Source organism: Echinops telfairi, unplaced genomic scaffold (assembly GCF_000313985.2).
Source record: "Echinops telfairi isolate 266 unplaced genomic scaffold, ASM31398v2 ScPeMD7_6;HRSCAF=24_1, whole genome shotgun sequence".
Classification (NCBI taxonomy): domain Eukaryota; kingdom Metazoa; phylum Chordata; class Mammalia; order Afrosoricida; family Tenrecidae; genus Echinops; species Echinops telfairi.
In genome coordinates, this window is record NW_022103903.1 from 13,572,012 (window position 1) to 13,597,528 (window position 25,517).

Sequence of the window (25,517 nt, forward strand, 5' to 3'; positions counted from 1 at the left end):
TAAATTTTAAAAAAGTCTGTACTTCTCTAGGTGGTATATAGATAAATAACAAAATGAAATCGAGTTATTGGTCTCATAAGTGCTCTTTCGCTCTCTCTCTGAGACAAAATGTGGAGGGTAGCAACATTCTACCTCATCTTTCTAATTCCCAAATAAGTTAATGGCTTCAAGCAACAATTTTGAAGATTGAGAGTACATGGGAAGAGAGGCATTTTCTTCTCAGGTGTAAGTTTTCACAGGAGTCCATAGGCTCATGCCTGTGGATTTGGGTGGAATCTGGAGAGAATAGTTACATTGACATATGACCACTGGATTTTGTACACATATCAGTACATAGAGGTGGATGCTCGCTTCTCTCCTAGAGTACTGATCTAGCAAGTCAGGAGGGCAGGGCATGGAAAGAAACCAGCTAAGGAGTCTATATTCCCACTGTTTGGCACTGAGGATGGCACTAAATATTTCAGGGACTAAATGGACATATGGGAGAAAACCCAAAGATCTCCTGCCTTTGGAGAGCTCTGACGTTGAAGGTCACTAGGCACATCCAGAAGTAAAAACTGAAGGAATTATTTCCATAAACATATTACTTCACTATTTGTCCTTTGATAATATCAAATATATTTATGATTTGAATTCATCACACACTCCTTATTTTATTTTAAACACTTATTGTCATCAGTTAAGAGTACTTTAAAAATTCCATTAAGGTTTCTTCTCTGTCTGATTTATTAAATATAAATGTAAGGGAATATATTAGTTATCTTTTTGTTGATTTTGGATAGAGGAAATTGTCTGATTAGAATAGTCTGAGACATTTTAAAATTTTAACTTGAGCTTGTAAAGAATGTGAATTTTATATAATAATTTTATAGTACATTGAGGTTTTAATTTTCTTATTCAGCTCTTCTATATGCTCCTCATTTTTGATGTGATTTATTTACCATTTATTGGGCTGATAATTGCAACATCAGCAGTTCAAATCCACCAGCCATCCCCAAGGAGAAAGATGAGGCTTTCTACTCTGGTAAATATGTACAGTTTTGGAAATTCAAAGGGGCAAGTCTACTCTGTTTTATAAGTTCACTGTGAGTCAAAATGGACGCAATTGCAGCAATTTTGCTTTTCATATTTTGGAAGAAGAATTATTAAAATAATTTTTTATAGTAACTATTTTCTATTGACATTGCCTTTCTCAATTTTGGATTGTGGACTGAAATATTATGGTGCCTATTTTTAATAATTATTTATTATATTTGGCAACATATGTACATATAATTATGTATGTTCCTGTTACAGAATATAATTATACAAGTTGCTGCATGCCTATCCTTAAATTCTAAGATGATATCACTACATATTTTTATTTGAAAAAATTCACTCCTCTGTTTTCAATTATATTTCAAATAGTTCTTAAATATCTGTTTTATAGACACTATGTTCCTGGATCACCAAGTCTTAAACCAATTATTTCTCTCATTTAATGAAATAATACTACTCATTTCAATTCAAGGCAATTATTCATAGGTAATGGAACCCTGGTGGCATAGCGAATATGCACTGGGCACCTAACCACAAGGTCAGTGTTTGGAAACCAGAAGGCGCTCCTCGGAAGAAAGATGACGCTCTCTCCTCTACTGCAATAAAGGATCAAGGGTCAGAAACCCACAGCCGCAATTCTACACTCGTCTACAGGTTCACTGTGAACTGGAATTCACTCGATTACAGTGAGCTGAGCTATTACTCACTCTGTAAATTATTGATTTTACTTTAGTGTTAATTATTGATTTTACTTTTCTTTATCATTCAAATTTTGGATTTATCTGCTTTTGCCTTTGTGCTCATCTCTGTTGATATGTAATTTTCCATTCTATTAGTGATTATTATCATACCATGCTATCATTCAAAAGCCTGCTTGCAGGACTTTGAATCATGTTTTTTTTCTGTTCCAGTTGTCATTCTCATTCATCAAAACTTTTTAAATTAAGTCTATTGTGGTTTTACATCATCATCCATGACTGAACTGATTTAAACTGGTTCAAACAGGTTAAAAATGTTTTTGTTTTTTTACTCTCTAGTCTCAAATTTATATTCTCCAAATGGATAATCTAGAACAATTGCATCAGAATAAATATTTGTTACCAAATTTGTTACTTATGCAGCATATGAGATTGCATTTCAAAATCAAATTGAATTTTGTTATTTGCTTTTTATAATTAGTTTCTTGTAAAATATAAGGTTTTATAATTTGTTAAGAAAGTAATTAGTTTTGGAATTAGTAACAGCTTAATATTAAAAATTAAGCAATAATATAATTTTTGTGGTTTTCTTTGTATTGAGCTTTTTTAAGACAATAATTTAAATTGTACATATCACTTTAAATTTAATTATTAATCAATCTGTAGAAATAGTTTAATATTACTGCTGATTGAAATTAGAAACAAAAATATTTTCATAGCTAGAAAATAAGGCCATGGTGTTAAAAACAACCTCTGGGGATCACATGATAACATTTGTTTAGACCAGTGACTTACTAATTGTGAGGTAGTTAGTTTATTGTGCCAACCTGGCCAATAAGCACATGTGGGTTAATTGATGGGTAGAGGGATAAATGGCTCGGTGAGCCTCATCTTTGAGATTTCGGGTCTCTTGCTTTGTGATGGTCGGACCAGGGTGCAGCTGCCTTAGCCAGTTCTCTACTTCAGCAGCAAGGCTGACTTCCTGCAAGACATCCCCGAGGAGAAGCCACATGGACCTACCCCGATGCAGCCCTGGGTGCTGGAGCAGCTGTGTGGACACCCCTGCAAGCACTGAGATAATTACATGTTCACTGATTCGGCTTTCCTCTTGCAGTTGGCATCATAGTGTGTGTTTTGTGATATGGAAGAGGACTTTGTAGATCGGTGTTGGACATATGGGCTAATGTTGGACTTATGGGCTTGGACAACATTGGGTTGGGATGCTTTCTTAATGTACATTTACCCTTTATATAAAGCTTTCTCTTATATGAGTTTCTGTGGATTTGTTTCTCTAAAGTACCCAGGCTAACACAAATTGCAATACATTTTTACACAACATAGTGACTATACCCTTGGGCCTCACTGGATGAAATAGACTGCATCTGGGGAAAGAAACTGTGGATAAGCTCAATGCCATCAGAACAAGACTGGGGTCTGACAATTGAATAGACATCAATTGTGCATATACAACTTCAAGTTGAAGTTGAAGAAAACTAGGACAAATACACTAAGGTAAACTATAACCTTGAGTATATCCTACTACATGTATAACAGATGCAAAAGAAGAAAATACTACCTGGTCCTGCTCCATCCTCACATAGTAGATTGACCTGCTGGCTACAACAGTGTGCTCAAACATAGGACGATTGTGAGAATGTTTCAGGATCAGGCAGTCACTTGTTCTGGATGGCTTCAACAGCAGATATTGACAACATAATGTCCATTTGCCACCCAACTTACTAGGCATGCAAAGATTGCTGTGAAATATTAGCTAAGAATAATATTTTTTTTTCTGAAGCTAGGAACCGTTGTGGCCTAGTGAGTTAAGAGTTGGGCTGCTAACCATAAGATCCGCAGTTCAAATTCACCAGTCACTCCAATGGACATAATGAGGCTTTCTGTTCCCGTAAACATTTATAGCGTTAGAAATCCTCACAGGCACATCCACTCTCTCCTAAAGGGTCTCTATGACTCAGAATTGAATCAGTAGAAGTGAGTTTGAGTTGATTGTATAAAAATAAGTGTACTAGAATAGAATGCGATTGCATGAATCATCTTAAGGCCGATTTGAACATGAAGAAGGGGGAATGTTCTAAAATTGATGTGGAGGTGATTGTACAATTCTACATGATATGATTGAATTATTGAACTATTGAATTATAAGATATGTAAATTACTTGCCAATTACACTGCTGGGAAAATAAGGATTTAAATAAGTCCTGTGCACCAGATTTCCCTAATGCAATATATTGTTTTATGTCTTGACCATGCTTCCATGAGCATTGATTGTTTATCAATGTAAAAATAATAATAATAAGTTTATAGCATGGTATGAGTACTGTTGCATATTTAGGGGCAATTCCATATAGATTTCCTTAAATTATTTTCTGAAAAATTTTCAGACAATATCAGAATTAAAATATTTAAATGTGTTCACAGCAATCTCAATTTTCTCCAGTTCAGCAGCCTTTCTTGTGTTTTAAAACCTAATTGAATTGAGTGTACAACACACTTAGACCACTAGTTTTTTTTTCTCATAAACTTTATTGCTTTCACTGACCCCCTTGATGGTTAACATCTACAAGTCAGAATGTACTTACTAAATCAGAGTCTTCAAAAATTTTATTTGCCATTCTATTTCACTGTATTTCTGAGCAACTTAATAAGTTTAATCACACTAGCCATTGTCTAAGGTTTCAGAATGAATCTGTTGTAAATTGGTGTTTTATTTCTCTAAATTTTAATACATGGTATTTTTATATACTGACCTGTGTATATTTCTTTAAATGATTTCATTCCAAGTATTAGCAAGATCCATCTTATTATCGTGTATAAATTGAATGTGAACTCCTAGAATTGACTGACACAATCTACTGCCAACATCCACTTTCAAAGAGAACAGTCGTTGCTTACGATTACTACTAATATTGGATTAAGTGTAAGTTCTCATTGGCATCATTTCTGCATTGCCTTCTGAGTTGATGTGGGAGTCTGCTTTGTAAAGATTCCAGCCTTGTGCTCTAGGCGGTTGTGCTCTGGGCGGTTGCGCTCTAGGCGGTTGTGCTCTAGGCGGTTGCGCTCTAGGCGGTGCGCCCCACCGCAGATGAGCTCTAGGAGGCAGAACCACACCCGGTTGTGCTCTGGGCGTTGCGCTCCACCTTAGATGAGCTCTATGAGTCAGAATCACCCCCAGGCAGTGGGTCTGGCGATTTGGGTTAAATTACATTCCAGGAAAAGCAAGTCTCAGGCTCGGATAACGTAGAGAAAATAAAAATAAACGAATGTATTTGTAGAAATGAATTAGAGCCAGAGTGTGCTTCTAGCCAAGTACACTCAGTTCATTAGAAAGATCAGAATAACTTTGATTTTCAGTTTACAGAGTTTGTCAATTTCTTCCATCTGAAGCCCCATTTTACCTCATTTTTCTACACTTATGCAGCACCTTTTGAAGAAAAATCTCACTTTATAGTTGTTTTCAGTGAAACAACAGTGTATCAAAACTATTCATTTTCTCCTTGCTAATTGCTTATGTGTGTTAACATTTCTATTTGAGAGAAATAATAAATCTAAACCCACAAATACAACCAATGTTTACTAATATATTTAAATACGAGAAGAGAATAACAAATTATATGCTATTTTCTATTTATCGAATTTAAATGTCACACTGAAATTGTCAAATAATGTACCTTTCAGATGTCTTCACTCATCTGACACATTTCTGTTTACACGAAACTAACTGTTCAGAACTGCGTCCAGTTTCATCAGCCCTTTCAGATTTCTGACCAGGAGTGCTCTCACTCTCGGAGTGTGTCTCCCATCTTCGTTACTGGGAGGAAGGTCCAGCAAAGAGCAGAAACAAACTCCAACTGGCCTGTGAATCCTCCTGAGTGTGAGCAGTCATCAACTGAAGCTGTGGCTGTGAAGCCAAGCTGAATCAATGAATGGTGCCCTTAGCCAGCCTTGTGCCAGGGAAACTTCTTGCATACATAGGTTCCAGTAGCAAACAAAACATATGACCCAAGTGCCTTGCTTACACCTTAAAGCTATCTTATATTTCAAAATATCAGAGTAAAAAATAATAGCTTTCTATTTCAATTCAGGTCCAGAAAAACTTAATTTTTTAAATTCATATTTTCTGTTCACTATGGTGATTTCTTTTCTTTCCTTCTATTTTCAGTTCTGTTGTAGTTTGATTATTTGTGAAGAAGTTGCCACCATTTTCTTCAACAAAAGAGAAGATTCCTCCAAGGAGGTCTTTCCTACTTCTTTCCTGCTCTTTGTCAGATGTTGGTCACTTATGAATTGCTGAGGGGCCCTAGTGGTGCAGTGGATTACATGTTGGGCTGCGAACCCCATGGGCAGCAGTTCAAGCCCACCAGCCTCCCCTATGGAACACTATAAGGCTTTCTGCTCCGGTAAATATTCCCAGCCTTGGAAACCCACACGGCAGTTTTACTCTGTCTTATATGGGACTGTGAGTCAGAACATTTTTTAAAATTCTAATTTATTTGTTATTGAGTCACAATGTTATTGGAAAAAAATAATATTGGCATTCCAAGTGTCAGGTGGGTCTTTCATCTTGGGATGATTTCGGCATAGGTTGCAGACTAATATAGATTAGGAATAAAAGTCTGACTATCTAGTTTCAAAATGATTTAGGGATCCAACGTTGTCTTATTCACAGTCATTGGAGGGTTGAATTGCCGATGGGAAAGATCATGTTTGGTGAAGCAGCGGGTCAGTGAGGACAAAGGGCACCTTTGGTAAATGGATTGGCACACTGCCACTTTAACCTGGACTTGAACATGTCAGTGATTTTGAGGATAGCACAGAACACAGCATTTTTGCCTTCTTTTACATATAAGTTCTGTATAAGATGGAGTGAACTTGATGGCATTATATCCATCCATCCATCCATCCATCCATCCGTCCGTCCTTCCATCCGTCCATCCGTCCATCCATTCATCCATCCATCTTCCATGTATCATCCTAAGTAAGTTTAGTATCATACAATTCTCTCAAATATCTGATTTTTTCCTTTATTATTCTTTCAAAATAATTTTTAGGAATAGTTGTTAATTCCCAGTTTGCCACATATTCCTAACTTCTTGGTTTTGCTGATGTTTGTTAGTAATTTTACTTTAAGATTTTCTGAATCTTCTCATAATATTTTGCCTCTATTAAAATTTATGTTTATATGTACTGATATGACATGTTATTTTTGTGTTACTGATTGAAATAAAAATAAGTGTGTACAAATGTGCTTGACACAATGGATGTATGTAAGGATTGTGATAAGAGTTTTTTGAGCCCCCAATGAAATGGTTAAAAAAAAAAGTGTGTAGGTCCATGTGAGTGTAACAAAATGTTTGCTTGCCAATCGTTTCTCTCAGCGCTTTCTTCTCCCTTCTTACATCAATCTACTTTTTGAAACCCTGGTGACACTGTTGGGTAAATGTTGGACCGCACAGTGCAAAGTCAAAAGTTCAAGCCCTACCCCAGCTGCTCTGCACTAGGTTTGGTTTCTTGCTTTCATTTATTTTAGCTCTAAGCAATTTCTTGCATTTCACCTCCAACCACTAATTCATAAATGGATACTCACTATTATTTTCATCAGTATAGTTACTGAATATTCTGTTGTTGTTAGGAATTAAAAAAAAATCCCTGTAGATGTATGTGAGTGTGTGCGTGCGTGTGTGTGTGTGTGTGTGTGTGTGTGTGTGTGTGTTACTTCGTTTTGTAATGATTTGCATACATTTATTTTAATCACATGGCTATGTATTTCCTTCTCTGTGTCGTGCTTTCTTTGTCTGAGGAGTTTTCTTTGGCTATTCTACCATTCAGATGAATGTCGATTTTCCCTGTCAGCTCACTGAAGTTAGTTGCTGGTGTTTTATATGTTTACGACCTGATGCAAGCATTGATCTTGGGTGGTGATGTAGATGCAGGCAAGTTGCCAGCCCTGAATAAGGCATCTAGAGAAGTCCCATTGCTTGTCCTCATCTAGGTTCAGGCTGAGGGATGATTTATATTCCTGGTCAACTCCCACTTGGCCACTAGGAGGTCAAAGAGACCCAGTACACTTATTAGGAAATGACGTTGTTGCCTCAGCTAGTCCCCAGATCTCAGCGGAGGTCCCTGACCCTACCTAATGTTCATTCTCAGCTCCACAGAAAGAAATGTTGTAGTCTCAGTTGATCCCCGATGTCTGGGGAGAAAAATGCTTTGTGTTTGGGAGTAAAGAAAATCGGAGCTACCTACAGATTACATGTGCACAGAATTTCTTAAAGATTACCCTGATAATCAATATTGTAGATTCATTTTCTTTCAATAGTTAAATCCCTTCATTATCCAGTTTAATCTTTAGCAAAATGTGAAATAAGCAAAATTTTTTGTTTAGCATCCATTGTTGTCTCTAAAAGTTGAGCCATCTTCTTTCATAACCATAATCTTCATACTAAGATGTCCTCTCATAGACCGATAAATAAATCAAGAATTAACATTGTGCCAATGGAAGCATCCCACCTCCATCTGTAAATCTATCATACGGTGGTGGTTGAAGTGTTACCGTGATGCTGGAAACTATTCCATCAGTATTTCAGATACCAGTAGGGTCACCGATGGTGGATAGGGTTCAGTACCTAGACTAGAAAGAATGATCTGACCGTCTACATTTGAAAATTAGCCAATAGGAACCATAGAGATCACAGAATATTATGTGTGATGTTGACTCCCTTATTTTCTTTGCCTTAAAATCACATTTATTTGCATTTCAGTTGAACGTTTACACAGAAAATGTATTTCCCATTTAACAACTTTTACACAAATTACTCAGCGATATTGGTTACATTTTCACGTGTCATTACTCTCACTTATTCTAGCTACTTGTAACGTTTCTAATATTCTAGATTTTCTGCCCTCTTACCTACTCATTTTTGCTTTTAGAGGAGTTTATCACTAATGGGTGATATTCTTATAATATCAACCTATTGTTAGCAACCTGTGCTATGCAGATGACACAACCTTCCTTGCTGAAAGTGAGGACTTAAAGCATTTGCTGGTGAAAATAAAAGATTGCAGCCTTCAGTATGAATTACAGCTCAATGTAAAGAAAAACATGATAAATGAGGAAAAGATTGAAGTTAACGAGAATTCCATTTTGCTTGGATCCACCACAAATGTTAATGGAAGCTGCAGTCAAGAACTCAGACAATGCACTGTATTGGGTAAATCTGCTGCACAGGACCTCTTTAAAGCGTTGCAAAGCAAGGGTGTTACTTTAAGGAAGAAGAATCATTTGTTTGAACTAAGGAGCTGGAGAATAACATTTTAAGTACCATGGACTTTCAAAAGAACAAACAACTTGTCCTGGCAGAAGCATAACCAGAAGTCTTCTTAGAAACCAATATGGCAAGACTTCATCTCTCTTACTTTATCAGGAGAGAGCCATTCCTGGAAAAGGCCATCATGTTTGGCCAAGTAGAGGAGCAGTGAAAAACAAGGAAGGCCCTCCATGAGACTGACCCTGTGGCTGTCACAATGAGCTCAGCTATAAGAACAGTCATGAGCGTGGAGCATGATTGGCCATCGATTTGTTCTGTTGTACATGGAGCAGCTATCAGAACTGACACGACAGAACCTAGCAAAAACGACAGCTGCTATTAGCTGAAAGGTGACTTGAAGGGATAATTTTAGTTTAAGATTTAAAGAATATCTTGAGGGAACTGTTTTGGGAAATTCTTTACCTCAATTCGTCTAGCAAGTCTGAACTTCCTAAGAATTTTAGTTCTGTTCCATGTTTTTCTCATGTTCTATCAGGATCTATCTACTTTGGCCCTTATCAGAAAGGTCAGTGGTGTTAGTCAGGCATCAACTAGATCTTTCAGGGTAGATGAAGCCATGGTTTCTGTAGACTATTAGTCCTATAGATTTTTTTCTTCTCTCTTTTTCTCCAGATGAGTAGAGACCAATAATTGTCTCTTAGGTGGTACTTCACACACTTTAAGGTCCAAGATTCTACTCACTACATTGAGATATAGAACATACACCCTATGGGCTCTATAATGGCAATTAATTGAATTGTCCCATGACTCCCTTACATTTGACATTTCTTAAAGCAACATGGTTGCTGAAAAATAGCCTGTGTGGTAAAGCAAAGTGCCAGTAAGATGAGAGGATAACTTTTAACAAGATAGATTGTCACAAAAGTTGCAGCAATGGATTTAAACATGCCAATAATTGTAAAGATGGCATAGAATGGCCAACAGTCCTTTTTTGCTCTATATCAGGTTGCCATGAGTTTGAAAAGACTAGGGGCAACTAGCAACAACAAAGGAGCTGTTTGGTGTTTGTCAACTCACAACACTTGACTACCCACGCGTACACAGACCTGCCAGAATTTAATTTTTGAACATTTGGTGTCTAGATGAGCAAGCACCAATTGTCAACATCTCTATTTTCTAGTTAAGAATAAATAATTTTATTTTTGATGTTTGATATCACTATAAAGTAGATATTCACAAGTTAAATGGAGAGAACAACCTTTTGACTTGCTGGTCAACATTTACTTGAAATAAGTTCTAAATACAACAACAATTAAGCATTGTTTTGACATGTGTTTTCCTGTACTGTCCTTTTTGTTGATACGTGGTAAAATGTGTAAGAATCAAAAAGTGCCTGGAAAACTTCCTTTGTCCTTTTATTCCTTTTGCTTTTTCATGAACTTCAGAAGCTGCACCAGACACTTTTTGATAATACTGGATACTTTCAAGAGGGACTGTATCGTGCTCAGCATTTACTAGATAACTTTAAAGGACTTGCTGAAATGAACTTAAAAAAAAAATCTAGTATTATTAAATATGTTACTAATCAGGATTAATCATCACATATCACATGAAATGTATTCATGGATATATTTATTATTATTATATTTTTTACATGGAAGCATATAAAAAATGTGGATTTCTTTGCAGTGTCGTGAGTAGTGTAAGGGAAAGAACCAATGTGGTATTAGCCTACATAGCAGAGCAGTGGATATTACGTACTGCATCTTCCTTTATGATATTTATGAGTTTAAAAATATATAGTTTCATATTTAAAGATGTTTATGTTTATGAAGCCAATCTTATTAATGATTCCTTATACAAATGCATTAACTTTATTAAGTAAATGATAAACTCTCTTTTAAACCTGAAAGTGGCTTCCACATACTGTAAGGAATAACTCATCTAACAACAAAAAAATACTCATATATTAGCATAAATTATTTTTTAAAGTAATTCTTTTACTCAGTTTAAATATTTTTTTTTTCTCACAGATATATTCAAAAGCTTGGATGATTGTTCTCATACATTGAACAAGTGAAGCCATAGACATCTCACTTTCTGTCACATGACATAAAATACATATTCTATTAAATCCTTTCAAATACAACTGAAAATATCTACATATCTGTAATACTAAGTGGAAAGAATTAGATAGACCCATGGAGTTTCTATCTGCATAGCTAAGTTTCAATAAAATAATTTTAATAAATGATATTTATTAAGACATCACCTATATAAGAAGAAAATACTGAAAAGGAAATTAGAAGAAAAATACCAGTTGCAATAACTACCTAAAAGTTGCACCAGTGGTCTATAAGTTTCTTGTCCTGGGGGGCTTGCATGTTGCTTTGATTCTTGAAACTGTATCACTGGCATTTCAAATACCAGGAGGTTCACCCAAACTTAATAGGATTCAGAAGAGTTTCCAGACTCAGAAGAGACTGCAAAGAAGGAATAGGCTGTCCATTACAGAGGAATTAACCACTGACAGCACTGAAACTTTATCAGTTACTGAAAACTTAATAAATACAAGTGGAACATTGTCAGAAATAGTGGCAGAAAAAGAGCCTTTCAGGTCATAAGGCATTCAACATAGGACTGAGGAAGAATGGCCTTCCCAAGGTAGAGGTGACCATAGTGATGCAGATGGGGTAAAGCCTGTGGGAGCAAAGCCTTCAGGACCTTTGTCTGCTGATAGGGCACAACTCAAAATCAGGAGAAACAGCTAAAACACCTCAGTAATTGGAACTTAGAATGTATGAATTATGATTCTAGGAAAATCGGAAGTCATTCACAATGAAATGGAACAAATAAAGAGCAATATTCTAAGCATGAGTGAGCTGAAATGGGCTGGTATTGTTCAAATTGAATCAGAAAGTCGTACAGTACACTGTGCTGGGAATGACACAGTGAAGAATTTGTATTCCCCCTCAAAAGGGGCATGTCAAGATCTATCTAGAAGTACATTGCTGCCTGTGATAGAATAATGTCTGTCCTCATATAAGGAAAGCCAACTGATATAATTATTCAAATTTATGCACCAACCACTAAAGCTAGTGATGCAAAAATGGGAAAAATCTACCACTGTCTCCAGTCTGAAATTAAAAAACAAAGAAGCATACAATCAGAATACATTCTGATTAGATTCAAGTAGAATGCACAAGTTGGAAACAAACAAGAAGGAATAGTAGGTGAAAAATAGGGTCATGGTGATAGAAAAGAAGCTAGAGATAGTATGATAGAATTTTCCAAGACCAACAACCTCTTCATTGCAAATACTTTTGAACAACACAAATGGTAATTACATATGTGGACCTCTCCTGATGTAATGCACATGTGTTAGGCTTGGTTGACTAGAGAAACAAATCCAGTGACACTCATATATGGGTAAGAAATAGCTTTATATTAAGAAGCAGTTATATATCAAGAAAAAATCTCAGCCCAGTCCAAATCAAGTTCATTAGTCCCATACTAGTCCACAAATCCTTCTTTAAACCGAAGCACCCATATGCAGTGATGAAGAAAACAGGAAGATCACAGGCCGGTGGATACAAAGTCGTGCAGATTAAATGGTGCTGGAAGTATCACAGGACTCTGACAGAAAGCAGGGTCTGCCATCAGCGAGATGGATGCAGAGAGAGAAGAGGAGGTTCCCAGGGCCACCCTTTTGAGAAGGCCACTCCCATAAGGGGGCACCACCAGGTTGAATACCCCTCCTATACTTTCAGATATCTTCAAGTTGACATGAAATTATGTAACTACCACAACACAGAAATCAAATTAATTACATCTGTGATAAGAGACCATGGAGAAGCTCAATATCAGCTGCTAAAACACTGCCAGAGATGATTGTGGAATAGATCATCAAATGTTCGTATATAAAGTGAGGTTGAAGCTGCAGAAAATTATAACAAGATCATGAAAGCCAAAATATTACCATGAGTCGATCCCACCTGAATTTTGATAACTGTTAACAACAGATTTGACACATTGAACACTAATGACAAAAGAACTGAAGAGCAGTGGGAAGACACCAAGAATATCATTCATAAAGAGAGAAAAAGAAGATTAAAAAGATGGTAAAGTCACATCTTTCTCTTGTGGAGCGGCTGGTGGGTTTTAACTGCTGACCTTGTGGTGAATAGCCTAATATTTTACCATTACACCACTAGGTCAGATAAGAACTGGAAACACAGGGAATCAAGCACAGATAAACCCCACAGGACCAATAATGAGAGTAGCGATACCAGAAGGTTAAGAGGAAGGTAGGGTAAAATGGGGGAAACAGTCACAAGGATCTACATATACCCTCCTCCCTGGGGGCCGAACAACAGAAAAGTGGGTGAAGGGAGACGTCGGACAGTGTAAGACATGACAAAATAATAATAATTTATAAATTATCAAGGGTTTGTGAGAGAGGGAAGGCGGGAAGAGAGGGGAAAAATGAGGAGCTGATACCAAAGGCTCAAGTAGAAAGAGAATGTTTTGAGAATGATGATGGCAACAAATGTATAAAATGCTGGACACATCGGATGGATGGATGGATTGTGATAAGAGTTGTATGAGTCCCCAGTAAAATGATTATACAAAGAAAAAAAAAGATGGGAAAGAAAAGAAAAGAACGAAGTGGCTGTTAGTAGACAGTCTGAAACTTTCTCTGAATCACAGGTAGCTAGAGTAAATGGAAGAAATGATGATGCCAAAGAACTGAACAGAAGATTTCAAAGGGCAGCTCAATAAGACAAAATAAAATATTATTATAATGAAATGTGCAAAGACCTAGAGATATAAAATCAAAAGAGGAAGAACACATTCAGCATATATTAAACCGAGAGAACTGAACACCCCCCTGCTGAGGGGATATGTGGAGGAAACGAGCTAATCAGGGTGCAGGTTAGCAGCGATTAACCATATAACGTTCCTCTAGTTCTTAAATGCTTCCTACCCGCCACTATCATGATCCCAATTCTGCCTTGCAAATATGGCTAGACCAGAGGATATACATTGGTACAGATGGCAACTTGAAACACAGGGAATCCAGGACGGATGACTCCTTCAGGACCAGTGGTGAGAGGGGCGATGCCTGGAGGGTGGGGGGAATGTGGGGTGGAAGAGGGTAACCAATTACAAGACTCTAGGTATGGCCTCCTCCGTGGGGGATGGACAGCATAGAAGAGGGCAGAGGGAGACGTCAGACAGTGTATTTATGACAAAACTATAATAATTTATGAATTATGAAGGGTTCATAGGGGAGTAGGGAGGGAGGGGGAAAATGAGCAAATGATATTAAGGGCTAAACTGAGAGAACAAAGGAAAATAATAGAAAATGACAAATGTTGGAGAGGATTTGCAAAGATTGGAAAACTGGTTGTACAGCCACTATGGAAAACAGGCTGGCACTTCTTTAAACAGAGGTACAATAAATACCTTATGACCCGCCATCTCTCTACTTGGTAAATACCTGAATGAAATAAAGAACAAAACACAAACACGTATATCTCTCACTGCCATTGAGTCGATGCTGACTCATAGCTATGTACTGTGGATTGCTGAGAGGATTACTGGTTACAGGAGTAGAAAGCACAGTCTTTCTCCTGTGGAGTTGCTGGTGGTTGGAATTGCTGACCATGCGCAGAGCAGACCAACACAGAACCACGACACCACCAGGGCTCCTAATATATATCCCCACATTTATCACAGCATTTTTTTAGTAAATCTTTTTAGAAAAAAAGATAGAAATGATCAAAATTACCTTCTGTGGATGAATGGGTAAACACATTCTGTTGCATACACACAATGGATTAGTATGTTATTGTTCTTAGGTACCATTGAGTCAGCTCCAACCCATGTCAACCCTATGCACAACAGAACAAAGCACTGCACCACCCTGTGCCATCCTCACAATTGTTCCTCTATTTGGACCCATTTTGCAGCCACTGTGTCCATCCGTCTCATCGAGGGCTTTACATCTTTTTCACCACCCTTCCACTTTACCAACCATGATATTCTTCTCCAGGGACTGGTTTCTCGTGACAATATGTCCAAAGTATCTAAGAAGTTTCGCCATCCTCACCTCTAAGGAGAACGCTGGCCTTCCTTTTCCAAAACTGATCCGTGTGTCCATCTGTACAGCCCATGGTACCGTCACTATTCTTCTTCGGCACCACAATTCAAAGCCATCCATTCTCCCACAGTCTTTCTTATTTACTGTCCAATTTTCAGATGCATGCGATGCAATAGAGAATTCCATGGCTTGCGTCAGGAGCACTTCATCCTCAAGGTAACATCCTAGTTCTTCAACATTTTAAAGGGGTTTTGTACAGCAGATTTACATCAAGCAATATGTCATTTGATTTCTTGATTGCTGCTTCTATGCACATTGTTTGTGGATTCAAGTAAGACAAAATCCTTGATAACTTCAACTTTTTCTCCATTTATTATGATGTTATCTATTGGTCCAATTGTGAGGATTTTGGTCTTCCTTACATTGAGTTGTAAACCATACTGAAGGTTACAGTCCTTGATATTTACTAACAAGTGCTTAAATTCCTCCACAATTTCAGCAAGAAGGTTGTGTCATCTGCTTACCCAAGGTTGTTAAGAAGCCTTCCTGCGATCCTGATGCCACTTTCATTTTTACATAATACAGTTCAGCATATAGATTTAACAATCATGGTGAGAGGACGTACCCTGATTCAAACCTTTCCTGATTTAAACCATGTGATATTTATTTCCTGGTTCTGTTTATACAGCAGCCTCTTGTACAAGTTCCAAATGAGCCTGAGTTAGTCTGGGTACTTCAGAGAGACAAATCCACAGAAACTCATGTATAAGATAGAGTTTTATATAAAAGTTAAGTGCACATCAAGAAAACATCCCAACCCAGTGTTGCCCAAGCCCGCAAGTCCAATATTAACCCATATGTCCAACACCAGTCCACAAAGTCCTCCTCCATCTTACAAAACAGACGCAATGATGCCGACTGTAGGAGGAAAACTGAGTCAGTGAATGTGTAAGCCTCTCAGCATTGGCAGGGGTCTCCACACAGCTGCTCCAGCACCCAGGGCTGCATCAGGGTAGTCCATGTGGCTTCTCCTTGGGGATATTTTGCAGGAAGTCATCCTTGCCAGCTGAAGGAGGGAACTGGATAAGGCAGCTGCACCCTGGTCCGACCATCACAAAGCAAGAGACCCAAGAACTAGAAAAGTGAAGCCCACTGAGCCATTTATCCCTCCGCCCTTCAATTAACCTCACATGTGTTTATCAGCCAGGTTGGCTCAATAAACTAACTCCGAGTACAATGAAGTGTTCTGGAACTTCCAATATTCTCAAGGTTATCCGCACTTTATTATGGTCCACATAGTCAAATACCTTTGCATAATCAATGAAAATAAGTAAACATCTTTCTGTTATTCTGTGCTTTGAGCCAAGATCTATCTGACATCAGCAATGATATTTTTGGCTCCATGTCCTCTTCTGAATCTGTCTTGGGCTTCTGGCAGCTCCCTGTCAATGTGTTGCTGCAACTGTTGTTGGGTGATCTTAAACAGAATTTTACTTGTGTGTGATATCAGTGATATTTTCTGATAGTTTGAGCATTCTGCTGAATCACCTTTCTTTGGAATGGGCACAAATATGGATCTCTTCTAGTCTGTTGACCAGGTCGTCAGTTGGAATATTAATGCATCCTTAAAAATAATGATGAATCTGTCAAAAACAGAACTTTAAAACAAACTGGAGGACCTTATGCAAAGCAAAGTTAATTAATGTCATAAAGGTAAATATTGCATGACACCATTATTGAAAAGGGGGAAAAGAACAGAAAAAAAAACCCCAACTAGTTTTCAAACAAAGAGATTTTGAAGATGATGAGGCCAGGTGTAGAGTGAAGGGACAAGAGGGAAAGGAGGAAGGGTGGGTGACAAAGGGAAAAGGAAGAAGAGCCACACACACGAGGTAGTGAGGCACGGTGAGGGGGGTTTGGCAAGGTGGAACGCTGTGCTGGGATGCTGCCACTGTTCCAATGCTGTGCAACTCTCGAGTATGATTTTTCTTGTTATATATTATATTCCACAGATAAAAGAAAAACAATCCATTTAATTGTTTTAAAAGAGAGATAATGTTCACAGTTTTAAACACCCTCCAGGTTTTTCACCCATGAGATCTAGACACTAATCTGAGTGGTTATATAAGGAGGAAAAGTGAAATTGGAACTGGCTTAAACGTTTTTTGTTCAAACGAACTAAGAAATAAAATTCACTTACTGCATCAGGAAAGTAGGAGGAGGGGAGACAAGGATAATGGTGAGATACATAAAAATGTTTTTAAAATAGAAATAATTGAAATTTTGCTTGGTAGCTCAATATTTCCTTTCTTTTAGAGAAGACAGGCTGACAGTCACAGTCAGACCATCACTCTACTCCAATGATGTTTTCATTTTCCGTTCAAAATACTGCCGTAGCATCACTTTGTGAATTATTTATGATATTTTTAGATACTATATTTGACCCTGATTATTGAAAATTGTTGTTAAAATCAGTCACATCTAATTATAAATGTTGACATTGAAAAAGTATTTTGATGTCCACATATTTTCACTATCAAATAATAATTAAAGTTCTTTCTGCCCAGTAAGCAAAAAATCATTTTAATGGCTTTACCTGTTAAGGTAAAATTTAAGAGAAGAAGCAATTCAGTATCAAAGTAAAGAATGTTAAAACTTATTTTTAAAAAGTTTGAAAACTTCACTTACAAGTTATTTGGGGAACCCTGATAAGACACCTTACTTAGTTCGAAATTAATAGGGTGATATAAATTTCTCTAGAGTACATTGAAAATATCCTTAAAATTTTGCCCCAGGTGGCATAGTACATTTATGTCTTACAATGCAAGTATTACTCAGATTTGAAAGTTTTATATTTTATTTCCCTTTGGTTTGGGGTCCTAAAGATGAATGGAGACAGAACAGCTGCTTCATGCTTGTTGCAGCATTTAATATTAAGTGCCTACCAGGAATTTGGGCCTCTATGATTATATTGGCCAATGTATATTTCTCCAAGGAATCAGTCTATTGAGACAGTATCTCAGAAACATGTGGATTTTAATAATCTCAGGCTTAAACAGAATTAACCAACTAGGTGAAGACAGGTCGAGCATGAGCTTCAATTTTCTAGAGTTCCCATTTGCTGCCAGGTGGTTTAGGCTAGATCTCAAGGAAAGGAAGACATACGTTATCAAAAACTTCCATTTGAGATTTAATGTCCTCTGGTCACACCTGTGACGAAAAGGTATCATATTTTGAATGTACTGTGCTACATAGCTCAAATATTTACCTATTTTCTGAAATCTGCAATTATGTAAGCATCTGGAAAGGAGTGTGTGTGTGGATGACTGAATGCTGTTTTATTGCCATGTGATATTTTGTGATGTTAGGAGTTCCGTCAATGTTCTACTCTGCTGTGGTTTAGCTGTTTCAATAAATACCGATTGGGGGGTTATGATGAGTAAGACATGATTTAGATAATTGGCATAATCAGTGAACAAGACAGTGAAGTCCCTAGCCTCCTGAAGCAAGCATTCCTGTACTCGTTCAGGACCATTAATACTGTTGTTGACCTTCTGCCCCTCACTGCTGCTTAGTCCTAGTGTCCCCAGCTTCCCTGCTGCTCATCAGCTACCTCTTTGTAGCTACATACCTCTTCTGGAGAGCTCACCCAGCTGGCCTTCCTCAGCTCAGCTCCTTAAGCCTCCTGGGACAAGCTCTTTCAAAGGGATTCATCATCTTGCCCTCTTCCTAACACCGCTCATTGCTTATACCACTCAGTGGTTCCCACGGTGCATCACAATTTCTTGGTGACACATTTAAAAGATAAAGATTCTTGGCTTCCACTTTATGCTCATTGGATTAGAATAATTGATGACAAAATCCAATAATTCATATTAGTGAAAGAGCTCAAGCAAAGAACGGGCGTATTTCCTCTGGCACCCTTATCCCCTCAAATCTGGACCTGGCTGTTCCACATCACTCCCTGTAGGACTCATCACATTGCTTGTTTGTTTCTGACGTGTTTATTTTGTTCCCTTTGTTTGGGATCTTACATTTATTTCCCATTAGTAGGACTCCATAAGAGGATTCTTAGTCTATCAAAATACTTGAATATACTCAAATCCTAATTATAGGCTAAGTTTAATTTAATTCCCCAGGGCTCTATAAAATTCAAAGTTGTGGTTTAGGTTTTTATGTCTCTGGGCTGGGACCAACATTCCACAGTGGCTTCAGGGTTCTTCCCTGTCTCCTGAGAACCCAAAGGCTCATGAGCTTGGAGAACAAAGCGGTACTCCAGAGGGTGGCGGTGTCCAGAGTCCAGGAAAGTAAATCAGTGCCATCTTCAACTCAGGCATGTAATAGTTACTCATAAAATGTCTGTGGGAAAGTCCACTATTAGAGATAAAAATGACTGTTAGAACGTGAATCTAAGAAAAAAACTCTTTAGATTTGGCTAGCCTCCCTGTCTGGTAATAGAAAGCGTACCCCGATGGAGGAGGAAAGTATGGCAGCAGTAAAGATCACAACAGGGCTGAGTTATTTGGATTCAAGTCCTGGAAGCAAAGCAGTCTAGCAGGGTGGTCAGAGAAAATGTTTCATCTCTCGGGGCTAATTTCTCCACTGGACCAGGATTGCTTAGCAGAACAGTTACATTCTTGGGTTGTTGTCAGTGTCGTTAAGATAGTACATGTTCAATACTTGGTGTAATGTTTGTCATATAGTAAGGATTCAATAAATTACTGTTATTGATATCATTATTGGTATTACTGTTATCATCACCATTATTACCCTAAGCACATATGTGAAATTGGAAGTCTTAGTTAGGGCTCCTTCTTAAGAAAATTCCATAAACAAGATTGGTATGACATAGACAGTTAAGCATTTCTTGCAGAGATAATTATGTGAAAGTTTCAGCATTTGGTGGATTTTCTTTAGTCTCTTTTGTTTTCTTTCTTGTTTTTGAAGAAAAACATTCTCACAGACGCTCAGATCATGATGATAAAGTCTGGTCTTATTTAAAGTAAGAAAAAATACAGCTGATTTTAGTTTTCTATCAGTTATGCTTATAGCTTATCAAGCTATCTGGGATAACTCTGGGCTGCAGGTGATGAACCATTTCCGATGCAGTCAAAAGATCTTGAAAGATTATCGAATGTGTCTAGAGCCACATTCCAACTAAGGTGCTCTCGAAAAATAAAAGCCTCTGACAGATTACTTAATCCAAAGATGCTTTCTAAACAAATGTTATAGAAGTCAGTATCAAGAGATAATTGTAAATAAACAGAACAAATTTTTATGAGTTCAAAGCTATGAACATAAATATCCTTTGAGAAATTATAAATAGAGACTACTTTCAATGTAAATAAAAATAAGGTGAAAATATAATAATCTGACATCCTTAGGGAAAATCATAAGAAGTTGAACTTCCAAATATTTTATACTGTAATGTACAGTCTTGATATTCAAAATAAAATGTACTCATAAAATAAGTTTTAATCATCATAACAAAAAACTTCTAAACTCCATTCCAGGCATTACTCCAAATAACCCAAAGTTTCTTATCTTTTTATATGAGAATATAAAGTCATCGCTTTGCAAGCTGCTATATAGCAACCCTGGCATTATAACCAGACTTTTATTATTTGTTATGACTGAGGAGCTCTGCTGGTGTGGTTATGTTTTGGGCTGATAAAGACAAGGTCAGCAGTTCAAAGCCATTAGCTGCTGTGAGGTAGAAAGATGAGGTCTTCTGTAAGACTTTATACTTCAGTAAAGAGTTATATGACCTGAAGTGTATTAGGCAGTTCTACCCTGGTTTAATGGGTCTCTATGAGTCCACATCAATGCAATGGCAGTGAGTTGCATTAGAGAGGCTGTGTGTGTGTGTGCATGTGTGTGCACACACACAATACTCAGAAAGGGAGAGAAAGGATTAAGAGGGTATAATGTCTCTCAAATCACTTTCTAAACTCTGTGGGTTTATTATAAAAACATGAAGATATAAAGTACAATAATTGATCTTATAATTTATTTTTAAAAGTCTAAGATTTTCTTCTACTCTACATTTGCTCTATGCTGGACCTATTGCATATTTCAAGGATACTTATAACTTCCAAATGTTTCTATGTGTTAAGTAATAGCTCTACTGTGAGATGCAAAAGAAGAGCATAAATAAAAATATTTAATTAATGAACCCATGCAGATTCAGATTCTAGGTAATAGAAATAGAGAAAAGGATCATATAGGAGGGTGAGTAATTTATTAAATGACAGGTCCCATTTTTCCCTCTGCTAAATAAACACTCTATGAAGAATTCCTAGGAGTTTCTTTCCAGTTCCCTTCTATGTGCTATCGACAGCTGCTGTTACTGGTAGGTACCTTCAAGTGGGTTCCGACTTATAGCTCCCTTATTTACAACAGAAGGAAATGCTGCCGGTCCTGTGGCATCCTCATAGATGGTGTTATGTTTGAGTCCATTGATACACCACCATGCCAAAACCTTCCTTTGTTCCTTTGTGCTGCTACTTTACCACGCATGAAGCTCTTCAAGAACTGATGTCTCATGACAACATATCCAAAGTATACAAGTGGAAATTTTTCTACCCTTGCCTCTAAGTGGCAGCATTCTGGCTGTATTTCTTCTAAGGCCGATATATTTGTTCTTTAGGCGATTCGTGAAACTTTCAGTATTCTTCCCAGCTGTATTGTCTACCGCTAGAAGAGTTGTTTTTTTACCTAAGTGATAAATAAATAAATAAATAAAGCAGGTAAAAGTCTATATTGCCAAAGAATTTCATATTGGCATTCAAACTCTGTGCTCAGCTTTTTCTATTGTGAAAACTCTGTCAAGGAGACATAGACATTTGATTAATTTTTACTTAATTATTAATTCAACATCTTAACAATAATCATATTTACATTACTCTGACACCAGATTACTCAAATTTTGGGATAAACACAATAATCCTCGTTGTATATAAAGCTGAATTTCCAGATTTAAAATAGCAAACTTATACACAGTTTGATTTTATATACGCCAATCAACACCACCAATTCCTTGGTTACTGGGACACAGCTATAACTTTTCCCTTAGTAGAAAAATCTAATTGGCTGTCTGCCTTACAATTTGGGCAGCAAAGACACGACTGTGTCTTAAGCAGGTACCTAATAAGATAATTACAATGATTATATCTGATTCCTCTTTTGTCCTTTGACCCTTCAAAGGCACTATGAATAAATTAGAGAAAAAACATTGTTATTAAAAGGAAAAAGGCCTTAAAATCCCATCTCATAGGGATCAGCAGACAAATATTAAACATATGGGAAAATGCTAGTTTGATGGATGCTCATGGAAAATGCAGCTCCTCATAGGAAAAGGTAAATTGAAGCTGTCAGGGCAACCAAAATAAACTTGAATTTTTCTTTTGCTTGCTATACTATCATATAAAATGGGAAAATCTATAATGGTAGAGTCTAAATTTTTGCTTGTTTATATCACTCAGTGTAATCAAGTGATGTTTCCTGAGGTAGCCAATTATTGATAAACACAGGGGGTATGGGTACAGAAATTAGCTCGATTGCTGTTCTTCAGGTGCCTTCCTTCCAGTTGGCTCTGATGCATAGCAGCGGTAAGTACCACAGAGCAGAATGCTGCCTGAATCTGTAGTATCTTCATGATCACTGGCATCTATCTCCTTTCTACCATTTCATGGTGCGCACCAGCCTTCTTCATCTGTGGTAATGGAAGGCACATTGATCAATTGTGCTAAAGTTCTACTTCGCTATTTTCCAGCCTATGGCCCAGTTTTCAGGACACCTTTGAAAGACTACCATAAAGATGAAGAGATGCTTCTGGTACAGATCAGGCTTTCATAGAATAAATGGGTTCCCTAAACAAAACACTTTTAATAAGAAATTAAAACCAATGTTTGTGGAATTCCTGGTTTTCTACAGGTTTGCTTTTCTCCTTTACAAGTAGCCTTAAGCAAAAGTGAACTTGAAGTTGAGAAGATAAAAAGAAAATTATGCAATCAAGAAGTTTGCTGACAACAAGTTTTGATGTCTTCCAATTTATAGTGGAAAGTGGATTTCCCAGTATAGAACTAAAACAAGTGACTCATATTATTCTTGGTCAAAATTTAAATACAAAGCAGTTCAGAAACTGCTTGAAGTCAAATGATGTGTCTTTGAAGTAAAACTCTATTTTATGAGGAAGTTGTTCAGTGTAAAGAGCAAATATTGCTAAACCAGAAAAATATTAAAAATAAAGCTAATTTGCATTATAAGAAAAACTCAGATATTAGCTTATCAAACTGAGATTTTGTATGTGTTTATGTACTTGAAACAAATTGTTTCATAAAGTTGAATTTCTCAGCAATAACAAGAAAATTAAACATACTTTCAAAATATGTTTTTAAATCCTTTTTCCTGTAAGGAAATTATTGATTAGAAGTCTAAAAATTTGAGACTATTCTGGACTTTTTTTGTTTGTTTGTTTCCCCTGAAATGATAATAGTAGTGGTATCTTGACAATTTTTAGCATTTATTTATTTATTTGTTTGTTTGTTTTCAGTTCCTGATCAAATGCTCCTACTCCGGTTTTATTGCAATGCTTCAATATTTCACTATTTTGGTGACAACATGCATAAGTCTTCTGAAATACGTGTATGTGCTTTTGTAGGAAGATTCCCAATGGAAAGGAGGCAATTTGAGCACTTCCAGTAGCTATGGAAGAAAGACTTGTTGGTGTTCTGCTGCCGTAAAAAGTACAGCTTCTATGCTATTGCATACAGGCTGCCTGGAGAGTCGACCAGATAACAATGGGCTGTGGTCTCCAGTTAGTAGCAGGCTTTTAGATTAATCTACCTCCATTGAAATCAGGTAAGAGATGTCTTCTTCCAGAGTCAGCACACTTCTGTGTCTCAGTTGTTCTTTATATAACTCAGATTCTATTAAGTTTATGATGCAATGATATGGCTCATTAGCATAAAAGACGTTACAGTGAACCCTCGTTTATCGCGGTTAATTGGTTCTAGACCCTACCGTGATAAATGAAATTCCGCGAAGTAGGATTCCTTATTTGTAAATCAATTATTTTCGTAGTTAGAGCATAGAGGACATGAAAAAACACGCTTTAGTCACCATTACACTCGTATTACCCAATTTATTAAACGAAAAAGGGAAAATACAGTAAAACATTTTGGACATTACAATGATCATTTATTATTTATTATATTATTTATGGCATCAAGCAAGTACAGTATGAGCCAATCAGTGGCAGTAATGACAGAGCATGCGCTGTTACGCAAAAACCGCGATAGAGTGAAGCCGCGGAAGTCGAGGGTTCACTGTATTCCCAACAGGAACTGCATCCATATATATCAGAGATAGAATTCCAACACATATTTTCATGGGAGAATATTCCATTCATAATAGTTGTTCATATAGCTGCTTAACCAATTTCTAAGCTTTGTTTCTTTTTGTCCCCGCAAAATAATCCGAACAACCCTTTCCCCACCCAGTAAGTTCCAGAAAACCTCCATCCCACAGCACACTCTGTACTCAGACCACTCCACTACCATTTATTCAGAAATCTACCTCAAAGTGGTCTATCAAATGTATTCCATCTGGCAATTAAGCACAGGATCAATCACCCCTTGGTCCATTTCATGGATCTCTGGTGGTGTAGAAGGTTTGATGTCTACCTCAAGGTTGAGAGTTCAACCCCACAAACTGCACAAAGAGGAGGTTTTCTGCTCCCCTAAGGGTTTCCAGCCTCAGAAACCCGCAGGGGCAGTTCTGTTCTAGCCTATAGGCTGGCTGAGTCCGAATCAAGTAGATGTTAGTGAGTTTGGTATTTTCGTTGTTCATTTGATCCATCTGTTTATGATTTCCACTTTCGTCCCTAAATTTAGTATTATTTGAATAAATGATTGAATATTATCGTAATGGGAGCGGGATACAAAACTCTGCCCTTTCTTGCCTACTAACAACTAAGTTTTCTCTCTGGTCAGCTCAGGGCTCATTCTGTATGTATAAGTAGAGGATGTGAATTCAAACTATTTCTCACTCTTTTTAGGGTTATTTGCTCTTTGTTCTGGTTTGGAACTTTGGTGAACATTGGTTCCAGTTTATCTGCCATTCCAGAGCTATTCAACATGGTGCTGGTCCTTTGTCTGCTTTCTAACCCATGGCTTCTAGCAGAAGTCTCAACCCTGTTCCTAGAGTTGGAAAACACTAATAAACCACAACTGCGATTAATACTGGAGTTGAGGGATACCTTGCTTGTTGCCAACACACAAGGAGAGATGCCAGTGGCTGCATATCTGCTGGCTCTTATAGTGATGTCATAAAAATAGGCCAGGTTAGTGACACAGATAGATGAAGCATTAATTCCCTAATACAAAA